Below are 13728 nucleotides of genomic sequence, written 5' to 3'. Positions count from 1 at the left end.
TGGTGCTTGAGAGCTTAAGATTTGACTCTTATCTCAAAGTCTTGCAGGCATGTATGGTTTTTGCATGCAGAATATATTTCTTTGGAACTTCGGAATTTTGCATTCTGGGCGCAACATATCACATTGGGCAGAAAACATACTAGCAGGAGTTTAACATGGTCTGAATTTTTATTAACAAGAGTTTACACAGCTTTTATTAAACTACTTCTTTTATTTTTAATAGCAATATTGTTTCTTTTGTTTTTTATTTATTTATTTTTTTACACAGACTGATTGTATTGCTTTATAAGAACTCAGAAAAATTCCATCATACCAGGTTCATTATTAAGAATGAACTCTTTTTATTCTGTTTGTGTTTTACTCGCACTTTTACAATATGGTTTCAGTAGTTAATGTATTTACTAACATGAACTAAGTGTAAACAATACTTGTACCCAATTCATTAATCATAGTTCAACAGTTACTGATGCATTATTAACATCCAAGTTCATGCTTGTTAACATTAGTTAAAGGTGCAGTAGGTGATCCGCCAGAATGCTAGCATTAGAATAATAAAAATTGCCATCCCTCCCCTGCCGTCTAAAACCTTGCCTCCTTAAGTCATGAATTCACGAACACTGATGATGATAGACAACCTTATAGAACACTAGATCATGTCATTCACCAGTTAGAAAACTCGAGAGATGCACTTTGTCCAGTGTAGTTGTTGACAGGCCAGCAGGTGCAAGAACTACATTTCTCCAAATCTGGCATAGGGGTAAAGTTTGTTTTAAATTTGCACATTCGGATTTTAATATAGATAATATAATTTTAGAAAAGTATTGTTTGCAAATTCAAAATAGTGAAATCATATAATCAGCCAATGACTATAAAATACAACATTTTTCACTGTCATTATAACAGTGCTAATGTTGTTTTGAAGTCATTCCTACATGCTATTTCAGACTCAATATTCAAAGTATAAGGTTAGAGTGGGAGCGTGACAAGAGTTGTCACTGTTCAAAAACGAACGAATGTGCGAATATAAATCAAACTTCACCTCAGCAAAGCTGGTTAGACAGAAAAGCGCTATTTACTTATGTTTTTTTTTTATTCAACTAAATAAAAATCTGATCAGAAAAAAGGAGTGCTTAAAACAGAAATATTCTGCCATGGTTTTACTTGCAATACCAAGACATGGAGTGACTTTTCATTCTCCATTGTGCTCACCAATCCTCGTACATCGCTTGTTTTCATATCCTATTACACTTGAACAACTAAATGAATGATTAGGTCTATTTAACTAACTCTATTATCGATGCTCTAAAAGATACGTAAAAAATATCTTGCCGGATGTTTTCAGAAGCTGAAAAACACCTTCCCATAAACCCATTGATAAACTAGAACACAATCGACATAAACTTTGCGTGGCTAAAATAGTTTTAAAACATACCCGTCTAATAGTAATTCTTCTGCCATGGTGTAACCCTTCTGATCGTGGTTTTGAACTGCATAACGCCATTTCCCTCCAGTGTGCAAAATTCATTTCGATATTGATTCAGGATTTAGAAAAGTTTGGATTCCTTGAAGCCCTTTCAAAAACAATCGTTCTTTTCATGGATACAAGGCCACGTTGGTCTTTCAGAAAGAAGCCTTAGAGGTTGATGCAGAGTTTGCCTGATGTCTCTCACTGTCAGTAGGTAGCCATGCTTCTTGTGTACATGCAAATGACGTATCTGTTTGCGTAAAGAGGCTGCGCAGAAATACAAATTTAAATTTGTTGACAGACAGTTTGAGTTAACTGTCGTAATAGAGTTATTTGTCGACCTGACAATTTTTTAGAAACATTTTTTAGTCTTGTACCTTACCCAAAATATAAAAATACAAAAATATAAAAATACATAGAAACACATTTAGATAATCTTTCTAGACTTTCAACCAGCACAAAAAAAAAAAAAATGTTTTTGAAGACAATCAACTTCTGCACCTTTAATGCACCGTGAGTTAGCATACACTAACAATGAACAATTGGGTTTTTCGTAAAAAAGTACTGTAATAAATGTATTGCTTTTTCTTGGAGGCTATTAATATATATATATATATATATATATATATATATATATATATATATATATATATATAAATATATAAATAAATATATATATATATATATATATATATATATATATATATATATATATATATATATATATATAAATATATATATATATATATATATATATATATATATATATATATATAAATATATATATATATATAAATATATATATATATATATATATATATATATATATATATATATATATATATATATATATATAATTGGTAAGATCGTTTAGATTTATTCTAAGAATTATATTTTAAGGAATCTCATATCTGGAAATATATACATGTCATTCAGATGAGTTTCATATGATTAAGATGCTTGTGCTTTGTGCTTAAAAAAAAACATATTGCGTCTGATTTAATAATTGCATGTTTTATGATACTACAGTAAATGTTAAACAAGGGCATCGATGAAACAGCTCCAATGGTACTTTAAAAAAAATTTAAAATAATGTAATTGTTTTGTTGTGCGAATGAAATTGATGTTTCAGTGATGCTAATTTAACCTGAAAATAAACCCTTAAGGGCTTGCTTCTCTGCTCACAATTGGCTTCTCATTTATTTGTCTCCCTCCAAGCTTCCTACAATTATGTGACTAGGCAACACCGTATGCGATGCACTGTTATAGTAAAAAGGTTTTGTCCAGATTTCATTGGTTTTTCTTTAGTGGGGAGATGCCAGAAGAACTAACAGTATGTTAATAATCAGTTGGTTAAACTACACTACTTGAAGGTCAGTATGAGATTTAAAAAGAAATGAATATTTTAGTTAAGTAAGTATGCATCAAATTTTGACACAAGAAAATGATAATGAAGAATTTATGAAAGATCATGTGACAGTCAGCTTTGCCATTGCAATATAAAATAAATTATTATTAAAGGCAGTTATTGGAATTGTAACAATAATTAAGATAAAAAATGAATATTAAAGATCAGTGACGTGAGCTTAAGGCCAGCTTTTAATAACACATTATGAAGTTATAATTGTTCAACCTCTTGCAATGATGATTTAGCATTTTTATGTATAAATGGCAAGCAGGTAAATGGGTATATAGGAGCCACTTTTGATTGTGCTAAGCCTAGCAGCTATTAGATGGTGTACAGTAAACCCTTCTTATAAAGAACAAGTTAGTCAGCTACAACTTTAGAGTTTAAAAGATCCTGCCACTGAACGGAAAATGGAAGAATGAGCAGACTTTTGTCAATGGCAAAATAAAAAGCATAAATGCATAAAATAAAAAAGGAACTGAACAAATAAATGTCAGTGCTGAATGGATTGCACGCATGATGCCTCAGATTGCATCATTACTATCATTTGCAGCAGCCTGTTTGCTTTTGAAAATAACACTGACCTAATGAATCATCTTTGTTATGTCACAGTTCATATTTGCAGCAGGTTTTGACCCTCTCCTTGGTGATAATGACCTGAAAAATGGTTTGGGTATTTTTTCACTTGTGGTTCAGTTCGTGGTCAGCAGAACTAATCAGAAATGCTGCACATTTTTCTCTTTGTTAAAGCAATTTTTGCACAAAATCACTATGTGTCACACATGTCTAAATGCAAATTGACCAAGATGAATATGAATACACCTCCTACCTACAGTACCTAATAAACGCTTATCTGCCATTCATTTGTTTCTTAGATACTGAGAAAAGTTCACCGGAGAACATTGAACATCTTCTTAGGGTGGAATGGGGAACATCAAATGCAGGAAAATAACCTACTATACATTGAGAATGAGCCAGGGAAGAAGAGTGTGTGGGTGAGAAAGGTCTAATGGAAATAACCTAGGGCATTGTATTCCATGAAAATACTGTATGTTTTTATAAAAACGATTTTCCCAGTGATGACAACCTTCTAGTAAGAGGGTCATCTTGGTTTCTGCTTCAAACAGGTCATTTCCTGACCTTTGTCTCCATGCAAAATTTGAATTGTGATGTTGTCCTCACTTCAGAAAATCAAGTTGTTAGTGCAAAAAGACCAATTACCCTGGTACCACATTGTATCTGAAAAATAAGTCAGAATATGATACAGGTTACCATAGTAAACACTAATATACTTGCTGTTAATTAAACACGATTTACATTTGTGAAGTTTTAAAAACTAATTTTGAGAGAATGACATGCTATGATTGATCATAGTTACACATCAACAAGCATCGATAACCAATCGGATAAATCCAAGTCTAGAATAAATAGCCTATTTTATCTTAGCTTACTTTTCTTCATTTTTTGAAGAACACAACCACTACAGAACACCATGCGACTTCTATAGCACTACTCTTCATCATCGACATATTTAACAACAGCACCAACAACTCCAGCAAAAGCCCCACTCTCTCCGAGACTCAGCCACTTCTCTACCACCCACTCCAATCCACTCTTCTACCACCCAAGTCCAATGCTGTCAACGATCTCCTTCCCCTGCAACTTCAATCTGGCACTTACCTTCACCAGCATCACAAGAATGAAAGAACACCACTGCTACAATATCCAACTACCAACAAATAACCGGACAATATCCCAGCTCCCCAGTTTACCAACAAACTTTTCCCTACCCCCTTTCCCTGGCCTTCTCCCACTACTTTTACTATTCACAACCCTCTGCAGTTTCCCATACCCCTTAACCCCACATACTTCAGCACATTATTTTTCCTCCCATCAGCCAATTGCTACCAGCTCCAACCTTAAAGCCTGGTTTATGCTTCTGCGTCAAGTGATCGGCGTGACCGAATAAAACCAGGTGCTTTCACCACTCTTGTAAATTCCTGCATACTTGCAGCTATTGCAGCAGCGTGCCCCTTGAATTCCCGTGAATTCCCGTGAATATATCTCAGTGCTCTTCTGAATTAAGTTTTCACCCTGACTCTAACTTTTCTGAATTTCTCATTTCAGGTTTATCCAACAAATTTCATCCAGGTGTCTCAACACTTCCTTCGTACTACCTCATCTGCCCTAATCACCACAAAACACCACAAAACTACTTAGTGTGGAAGCATGACGTAACCGTAGCAAAACTTATGCATTTTAGATTGAAAACGCATAAGTTTTGCTACGGTTAAGCCATCCGTCCACACTACACCGCAGTTTTCGAACGCCGAAAATGAAGCATTTTGGAAACGGTGGAGAGGCCGTTTTCTTTCTAAAACGCTGCTGCTCCGTCTCAGTGTGGATGAGGGAAAACGGAGACATCTGAAAACGGAGGCGGGGCTACTGAGATTTGCTACCTGATTGGGGCTTTTTTGTCATTGCGTATCCTTCCCTTATTCGTCAAGCCCCTATCCCATGATTATAATGGCTTCAACACTACCGGAACCTTTACTGTAAACAACAACATGGACACAGAAATGGGAGCGTTGTTTGCACTATTGACTGTTTAGGCGCCATTGTGCAGTTATTCATTTGTTACGTTTAGTAACAACTCGACCTCGTCGTCTGTCCACAAAAATACCTTTCTTGCATCTTCGCCATCGTGTTCATTGTTCAATCAACGTTTGTTGACTAACAATAACCAAATGCCGAGCGAGACACATGCTTTATGTTGATACTATAATGCGCATGTTCAGACTGCATGAATGGTCACATGATATACGTTTGTGGTGGCGTAGTGTGGACGGAAATATGTTCAGAAATGCTAGGTGAAACGCTAGTGTGGATGCGGATCGTTTTTGATGTAAAACGCTGTTTTAATACTAAAACGCACTAGTGTAAACGGGCCTTTGCATCTTCTCCAAATGCATTTCCACTCTCCGCATAGGTTATCTGTTTGTTCGTACAGACTCCACCCTTGATACTATGTTCACCCTTCCATTTTTTGGTTCCCTCAGATGCTTCGAAATCACTATAACCTCCAATTTCAACCCAAACATCCACCCCAAATTTAACTGTTTCATAATGAAACCATTTCTTTCCTCATAAACAAAGAAAAAAAAACAGAACAATCACGCAAAAGACATTTCATTTACGTTTTTAATCCCCCCTCTCCTCTGCCAGACATCTTTTCACAACACAATGTAGGAAATCCCAAAATCCCAGTTCCCTTTTCCCCCATATGAGGATTACTAACCACCCAAAAACACGTTTCTGGTTTAACACCTACTGTATAAAAAGTCCTTCGCCTTTCAGTCTTCCCTCTGGACTCATACTCCAGCCACTCTTAGAAGAGTGAATTAAAGCAGCCACCACATCAGCACCAAATACAAACTCTTGGAAGGTGGTCTGTCACAGTCAAATAATGTTAAGAAGTATCCAAGTGCGAGTGAAAAGAATTTATTTGACACAGTCAATATAAATGCAAGGAATGAGTGTGTGTGGTGCTAGGACTAGGAGAAAACAGGGCAGGGATCAGACAGGAGAACAGGGTCCAGTGGTAACTCCTCATGGTCCTAAGCACCAACAAGCATACACATAAGCACACGTAACGAACTGACAAGGAAACATAGAAAATGTCGCCCATATATATATAGGCTTGATAATCAAAGCCTATCAAACCAGCTGAGTGCCGTCATAGCATGTGACCAAAAAAACAAAAAACAAAAACAAACCCACATGATTAAACAGACACTCCAGAAGAGTGACAAACCTGCAACAGTGACAGTGGTCATCAGATGCCTCCAAGACCTACATCCATCACAGCCAGTGCCACCTCAGAGAAGCCCAAAAGACCCTTACTAGTCCACACCCATCTTCCAGCACCCAAGGGCGAGGGCATGATCCAGCCACTTTCTCTTCTCTTTCTTCCTTCTAGCACTGAGTGTGACTCAGCTTTCTCGCCATATCACTATTCTGACTCCCGTAGGAATGTTTTCCCTCACCAAGCTCCCTTTAACCCCCCACCGCACCTGCTCCAGGCCTGTCTCTGTCTTTAATGTCTTCTCCCGTTTTCCCAACTCCTGCCAAACCTCACCGCCTCCCCTTGGCACTGACTCCAGCAGGAGCATTACCCAGAGCTTCGACTCCCGCAAGAGTCATCACCACCTCATCCTCCAGCAGGACTTTCCATCACCCCCAACTGTGTGTGTGTGTGTTCAGAAACTACATTGCTTGATGTATTAAATGTTGTCATGGAAACTATATTAATGATCATCCCATGCTTGTCACATGCATGCCATTATTTTGTATTGTAATACCAGAGAGTTTTCACATGATTTAATGCATGAAAAGGATTTGATGTAGAATTGCTTTGGGCAGTGGGATTAGGAATTATACAGAATGCATGTATGGATTTTTTTTTTCTGACAAGAAAAAAAAATAACGATTATAAACTGACTGTTAGATTGCCTTAAGTCTGGAAATCAATGAGTTTTATTCAGGGGATAGACAATTGTTTAGTTCATTCTTCAACAAAACACTTGGTTTCAACGAAAAGTAATACGCATTTTTCTACAACCTCAGGTCACTGCACTTGAGTTTTCCCCATGTATATATTGAATTGGGAACTGTGTCCCTTTTCTTTTTCTCTTCATCTCTGTCTCTTCTGTCCTCATGCCACTTGATTTTTATCTAACCTTTACTTTGTTTGACTTCCACACTGACTCACTGTGATGTGCATGTCTGAGTCCACTACTAGATTCTAAACTTACAGGGTCTGCAATTTTCTGCCCTTTTGTCCTTAAACCAGCAGCACCAGCAGTCCATGGCTATTGCTGTCTAAATCTCTTATAATGGATCTAAACAGCAATGATGTGCATGCTAGAAAAGCAGATCTTCTGACAACTATTGTTATGCTTCACCCTGCACTGTGCATACAGTACAGGAGCGTCTCCAAATATTAGAAAATTACAGAGGAATTCTTGATTTTTTTTTTCTCGCAGTTTCATTAATGCAAACTGTTTCATATTATATATTCATTATGCACTCAATATCTGGTTGGGGCTCTTTTTGCATTAATTACTGCTTCAAAATGTGCTTTGGCATGGAGGTGATGCATTTTTAAAACCCAGGTTTCTTTGATAATGGCTTTCAGCTCATCTGTTTTGTTTGGTTGGATGTTTCTTATCACAGGCTTTAGTTAAGGTGAATGGACTGGCTAATCAAGCACAATAATATCATCGTCTGCAAACAAGTTTTGGTGTTTTAGGTAATCTGCTGAAAAATGAAATCAAAAAAAAAAAAAACTGAAGTGTTATAAAACATCCTGGTAAGATGTTGTGTGGCTTGACTATGGACTTGATGGTACAACACCAGCAGATGGCATGGCAACTCATGTCAATTTCGTCACAGCCACTTTTTTTGTGGCTAGCCATTATTGTGGGAGGTGTCTATCTTTTTTCTAGACAGCTTTCAATTCAATTCATCTTTATTTTTTTATAGTACTTGTTACAATGTTAATTGTGCCAGAGCAGTTTAACTTGGGTGAAGAATACAGAATAAAAAGCTATAATGTTTAAAATTGTGGAACATTCCAGCAATCCAGGCAGTGATAAGAGTAGAGTAGAATGCTGGTGTAGTTCTATTTAAATAAGAAATGCTTCATTCAGTTTTATAAATGTCATAATTGAAGTTTAGTTCATTCATTCATTCATTCATTCATTCATTCATTCATTCATTCATTCATTCATTCATTCATTTTCCTTCAGCTTAGTCCCTTTATTCAGGGGTTGCCACAGCTGAATGAACCACCAACTTATCCAGCATATGTTTTACACAGCGGATGCCCTTCCAGCTGCAACCCACTACTGGAAAACATCTAATTACACTCGTTCACCGTCATACACTACGGCCAACTTAGTTTAATCAATTTACCTATACCACATGTCTTTGGACTCTTGGGAGAGCCGGAGCATCTGGAGGACATCCACGTGAATACAGGGAGAACATGTCCATGAACTTCACACAGAAATGCAAACTGGCCCAGCCGGGGATCAAACCAGCGACCTTCTTGCTGTAAGGTGACATTGCTAAACACTGAGCCATCAAGTAGCGTCATTTTAGTTTAGATGAGTATAATGTAAAAGTCACTGCTGAAAGCCAAAACACTTCAGAGTGACTCCACCGATGAATTACTTTGGTTGTTACTGATATATGGTGAATCGCTCATGTCAACAGTACTTTTAGAAATACATTTTCTAACAAAGATGTGTTACATATATACAGTGGGTAAAATTATTATATTATTTATGTAATGAAACAACAATAACAAACATAATGACCCAAACATTCTTCTGATTATATTTGTGTGTCCTGTTGAATCAAGAAAGAGTAAAATATCACAAAAGATTAATTTACTGGAACGTTAATGCTTTAAACAAGTTATGCATTATATGTTTTAATCAAATTAAATTTGCAACAATTAGCACTGTTAGCACTGAATCTCATTAATTAATAACAAATTAATTACCAAAACTATTCATTACAAATTTGTCATACCAGAGTGTTAAAATGTACCAAAAATTGTTTTTATACCATTCAAAATAACCTAAAAGACCTCTGTATATCATTTCTAAGGTAAGACATCTGTCACTTCAGTCAGTTTAGCTGAAATCATGTTTTTTAAATAATAATTTAATTTCTCAAACAAATCTGCTTATGGTACAGTAGCAGTTGTAGCTAATCTTAGATTAAATAACTAAACTAAATGTCTTTAATACATACTGCATAGGTTCAAGAAGTTCACCAGATACAAGTCAGTATCTTTCTTAAAATTGGGGTTTAATGTTTTGAAGTAGTCACAGAGGAACTTGCTATTAATAATAATAGCAATAATAATAATAATAATAAACGAATCAACTTATTAAGTTCAAAATTTAGCAATCTTATATTTTGAGTAACTGATTAAAAAAAAATAAGCTGTAAGTCATAACCATCAGAATTAGATTAAACTTATTTCAATTTAACTTTGAGTGCATATGCAAACAAAGTTGCTGTCCATGATGTTCTTTAATCATCAGTTTTTGAGATGTGCTTGTATACATATTGTACAATATATACAAAAAAAAAAATATATATATATATATAAATATATATATATATATATATATATATATATATATATATATATATATATATATATATATTTTTTTTTTTTTTTTTTTTTTAATTAAGGTGTGATTGTGATATCTATAGTAATCATGTTATAAATATTCTCTTCACAAATCCCTTTTTATTTCTCTAACTTTCATTTTTGATCGGCTCGAGTATGCTATCCAGAACACATCTGAATCAGTTAGCTGAAAAGCAAAACTCTTTTTGGTTTTCTACCTTTTAACAGCTTTGTGACTATGACTTTATGACTACTACATTCAGTCTAATGGAAGAGCTTGTACCTCACAGCAATTTAGTGCATCAGGACCTCTCATGCTTCAAGGAAATATGCTTTTAATGTGTTTTGAAATGTCTAAAAAGTCCTTTAAACCCAACTATTATCCAGATGCTATACATACTAGGCTGCCAAACCTTCAATAGAAAGTTTTTTTCTCTGTTCACAGATCCACAGAGTTTTATCACAAATCCCGTTCTTTACTTAGAGTTTTAGCTTAGTTGCACACTATTTTATTCTTTATCACCTTTTGTTGTACATCGACCTTTCATGCATGTGAACTTTAATGACATCCCAATCATAATCTGTAGAATGTTTTATAAAATTGTCCCTCCGTTTGCAGCTACAACAACTTCAACACTCTTGAGAAGACTTTCCACAAGGTTTAGCAGCGTGTTTGTGGGAATTTTTACCATTTCTATAGAAAATAATTTCTGAGGTCAGGCACTGATTTTGGATGAGATGTGATGTTGGCTCACAGTCACTGCTTTAATTCATCCAAATGTTGTTTATTCAGATTGAGGGTAAAAGCTCCTTTCACTAGATTAAAGGAGCTTAAAACAACCCCTGAAAAACAACCCCACACCATATATCCTCACTTTACACTTGGCAAGTGAGGCAAGTATTGTTCTCCTGGCAACCATCAAGCCAGACTCATCTATTGCATTGCCGGAAAGAGAAGTGTAATTCATCACTCCAGAGAACACATCTCTACTGCTCTAGAGTCCAGTTGTGGTGTACAGTACTTTGCACAGTTCTTGAGATAATCTGGAGACCAAATGAAGTTTAGATGTCTGTATCTATTGATTCTGCTTGAGCGGAGACAGCTCTGGGATATTATGTGACCTGTAGAACTTAGTGGCCAGTTTTTAATTGCTTCCACTTTGTTATAATGCCACAAACATTTGACCATTGAATATTTAGTAGTGAGGAAAATTCATGAAAGCAGCATACTTGAACTCACTGAGCTGCTGAGAGTGACCTGTTCTTTCAGCATAGAATGACCCATTCTTTCAGCCTAGAGGCTGGGTATTATACACCTGTGGCCATGGAAATGGTTGGAACTTTATCTCTGTCTGCAAACTATGTCTCACAACTAAACAAACACATGAGAAGTGACATAGAAACAACACATGATCTTGTGGCATATATTTTGTCTACCCGGGACGTATTCTGCGGTCTCTAGAAACGTCCGCGGGACTACGTTTTCAGAATGAGCCTGGGTTGGGCTAAAGAGACCAAAAAAGTCCTTTTCTCAACCGAAGCCATGCTTGATGACTTAATGCAAATGCCAGTTGCCAGATTGACAACACAGGCAAGCATGCCTGACTATCAACTACACATCATGTCATGAGACAAAATGAATATTTTCCATGTTAAAGTTGTTTTTGTCTAACCCATCACCAGAAGTTTCCATTTTAGAAATGTTTTCTATTTCTTGTGGCTGAACAGCAACATAAACTTCTTTTTCAATCTTCACCTCAGGTACTGAATATGTGCTTTTTTACATGTTAAATGCTAAAAATGTGAGTTTGAATATCATATTACATGACGTATTGCCATACTGAAAGCAGGAGCAGATTGTTTACCTCAGATCTTGCAGATAATATAAATCGATTTAATGTTAAATTTCTGACTCAAATCTTTAACAGACTTTGAGCCTCTTCTGGATGGCACAACATAAATGTATAATCCTGCATTTTGAATTTAGATGAGCTGCAAACAAATGGCTGGCAGATAAATGTATTCAATTCAATTCACCTTTATTTGTATAGCGCTTTTACAATGTAGATTGTGTCAAAGCAGCTTCACATAAAAGATTGTAGTGATTTGAAACAGTGTCAGTTCAGTTTTCAGTGTAAGTTCAGTTCTTTTTAGCTCAGTTCAGTGTAGTTTAATTTTTACTTCTGAGAGTCCAAACACTGAAGAGCAGATCGATTATTGCACAGCTCTACAAGTCCAGAACAAGCCAGTGGTGACAACGACAAGGAAAAAAACTTTGCCAAATGTCCAAAGTCAAGTATAAAAAACCTTTAGAGAAACCAGGCTCAGTTGGGCACGACCATTTCTCCTATAGCCAAATGTCTTGATTAGAACTGCAGTCTCTATTTTATTCATTGCTGTCATTGCTTTGCAACTCATAGAAAACAATATTTAAAACCATATTTAAAACCATGATGTGGCTTGTTTTGGCCTGTAGTCTTTGACTTTTTTGTTCTCCCTGCATCTCCCATTTTCACCATAATTATTCATACATATATAGTACATTTAATATGAGCTTAGCTCAACTTAAAAAAGAAAAGGCAACATATTTGTTTTACAGTTTTTATTCTGATTGACTTGATTTTCACCAGGATTTTACACTCATTGTATTTACAGGGTTTTATCGATAATTAAAGAAAGGTTTCTTGAGCAGCAAATCTGCATATTGGCATGATTTCTGAAGGAAATTAATAATAATAATAATGATAATAATATATGTATTGTTCATTGTATACACATGTTAATAATACATTATTAACATTATTAATATTATAAATTATTTATATAACATATGCATCTTTTAAAAAATATTTTTTTGAATCATTATGATATATATTTTAATTATTATTATTATATTATAATTTGTGTAATTATATTATAATTATTGTAATTAACTTTTTGATCTCCAGTGTACATGTTGATTACTTCAATGACAACAGCACTGATGTTGTGTAAAGCTATTTTTTTTCTCTCTGCATGTCCCTGATTGTTCTCTCTGACCATGTGCCACTATATGAGCAGTCAGTGGAATATGTCAAAGTGTATAGTTTAGCCTTCAAAGGCCACTGCATTGTCCTCCTTTTTCGTTTTGAGTTTAAAGCAAAATGTTGCCTGCACCAGTCACTGACCAAAATTCATTTTGGATAGGGGAAACCAGGTCTCTGATTATATTAGGCATATTAAGCATCTATGTTATAGTTATTAAACATAGTTATTTTTTAATTTATTTTATATTTTTTGTCTGTTTAGAAACATTTTGAAGCATTTTCATTGAATAGACTTTCAGTAAGAAATCTTTCACAGATTTCATAAAGTATTATCATTTATGCTCTAAAGATGAACAAAACAAAACATGAGGGGGAGTAAATTGTGACAATATTGTCAATATGAGAACTGGAGAACTAACCTTTTAACAAGTGAGTACAGAAATATAAATGTATTTATCCAGTATATATACAGTAGTCAAGATTTGTGCATCAAAACGTTTAATTAAAGTTGTCCTAAAACTATTGAACAACATCCATTCTTGTCTTAGGACAAAGTTTTTTTGATCCATTTCAAATGGTGTGTGTGTTCCCATACAGACTAAATTTAACTGCAATG

At 35.1% G+C, this 13728-nt stretch overlaps 2 protein-coding genes across 3 annotated transcripts in view; both read left to right on the top strand.

Moving 5' to 3' along the window:
• The window catches only part of LOC147839744 (uncharacterized), a 512229-nt gene that overhangs the window by 439570 nt on the left and 58931 nt on the right, over nucleotides 1–13728 (top strand). The gene's annotated exons all lie outside the window — the stretch shown is intronic.
• The window catches only part of gnrhr4 (gonadotropin releasing hormone receptor 4), a 156638-nt gene that overhangs the window by 95472 nt on the left and 47438 nt on the right, over nucleotides 1–13728 (top strand). The window lies entirely within an intron of this gene.

Source organism: Danio rerio, chromosome 18 (assembly GCF_052040795.2).
Source record: "Danio rerio strain M-AB ecotype USA chromosome 18, GRCz13ab, whole genome shotgun sequence".
Taxonomy (NCBI): domain Eukaryota; kingdom Metazoa; phylum Chordata; class Actinopteri; order Cypriniformes; family Danionidae; genus Danio; species Danio rerio.
The sequence above is the reverse complement of the archived record's forward strand: the minus strand, read 5'-3'. Positions and strand labels throughout refer to the sequence as shown.